The sequence below is a fragment of the Cynara cardunculus genome, unplaced genomic scaffold (assembly GCF_001531365.2).
Source record: "Cynara cardunculus var. scolymus isolate 2C unplaced genomic scaffold, CcrdV1 Un_Scaffold_412, whole genome shotgun sequence".
NCBI classification, from domain to species: Eukaryota; Viridiplantae; Streptophyta; class Magnoliopsida; order Asterales; family Asteraceae; genus Cynara; species Cynara cardunculus.
In genome coordinates this window covers 110936-112414 of record NW_020200577.1, presented here as the reverse complement: position 1 = coordinate 112414, position 1479 = coordinate 110936, and the positions used below count along the sequence as shown (strand labels likewise).

The 1479-nt window shown below is 39.6% G+C and overlaps 1 non-coding gene across 1 annotated transcript; it reads left to right on the top strand.

Annotated features, from left to right (window-relative positions):
• The first annotated feature begins 485 nt into the window (after positions 1–485).
• On the top strand, positions 486–592 carry LOC112501677. The gene has a single exon (XR_003067548.1). It is a non-coding gene; the product is annotated as a small nucleolar RNA R71 (small nucleolar RNA).
• Positions 593–1479: the final 887 nt, after the last annotated feature.

The window sequence follows — 1479 nt, the reverse complement described above, 5'->3', positions numbered from 1 at the left end:
TATCAATATATATTTTAAATTTGAAAATATTGTGTTTGTATTCATCTCCCCCCCTACAAACTGTTTTACTATTCTTGTAGACTCACAAAGGACCAACACTGATTCAGAATTATGAGTACAATGTTCATACGAGTGTTCCTCGCCACATCACACACACTGCACAGATAAGACTGTTGGAACAGGTGTATTAGCAGCTTGCTGCCCTCCTTGACCAGAAGTTAAATTTTTCAGCATGTTGGTCATGAAGGTGAGCTGAGCTGTTAATGCAGTATATGCATCTACATCATGTATCCCAGCAGTCTTTTTCTGTGATTGAGCACGTGGGTCGGGCCAATGCCTATTGTTGGCTGAGATCTTTTCCAGGATTTCATATCCTTCATTATAGGTCATGGCTGTGAAGGCTCTGCCTGCAGTTGCATCGAGCATTTGTTTTGCCATGAGATTTAACCCATTGTAAAAATTTCTCGAGTTGAATACAGTACGGAATGCCATGGTGTGGGCATTTCCTCAACAGCTCTTTGAACCTTTCCCACGCGTCAGGAACAGCCTCATCGTCCATTTGTTTGAAAAAACAGATCTCGTTCTTGGACTTAGCGTTCCTTATTGGTGGAAAATATTTTCAGAAAAAAAAATTCGCCATGTTACTCCACAACGACACAGAACCCGATGTTAAAGAATTAAACCATGCTTTTGCCCGTTTAATGAAAATGGAAATAAAGTAAGTCTGAGAGCGTCATTGGACACTCCCGGGATCAGGAAAACATCAGTGATTTCCATAAAAGATTTTAAATGCGAATGTGGGTCCTCCGAAGGTAATCCGGCAAATTGGCCATTCGTTTGCAACATATGAAACATTATCGGTTTTAGTTCGAAATGGAGAGCGGTCATATGTGGTCTAACTATCCCAAAATTTAATTGCTCAAAATCCAGAATATCATAATCCATGATCCTTCCATTTTTGGAATTTTCCAAATTAATGATGTTCGGAGTTTGTGCTCTTTGTTGATCATTATGTTCCGATTCTGTGTCCTCATTACCCAAATTATTATCGTTATGTGGGTGTCCTTGTGGAAAGTTCGGAAATGGTGGTATTGGTGCAAAAACCGGCGGTTGGTCTTACAAATGTGGTATTTCCGGAATGATTGGGGGAGGTAACGCCATGTTCGAAGGTAGTAGAGCAAAAAATGTTCTTTGAGCCCTCCTCCTATGGTGAAACGTTCTCTCAATATCGGGATCAAATTCAAAAAATTCCCCGCAAATTGTCTGTGGCATACACCACTTTTAAAAACGATTCAAATGGTACTAGAAAAACCAAATCTTTTACTTTACTCAAAATAAAACTTTTAGCTTGCCAATCCCCGGTAGCGGCACCAAAAACTTGGTTGGTTATATTGCATACCTTTAGACTAATGGAATGGACCACAAAGCAAGTATACAAAATGGCCTATTATCGTCTTTCCAAGTAATAGAGTGGTAAAA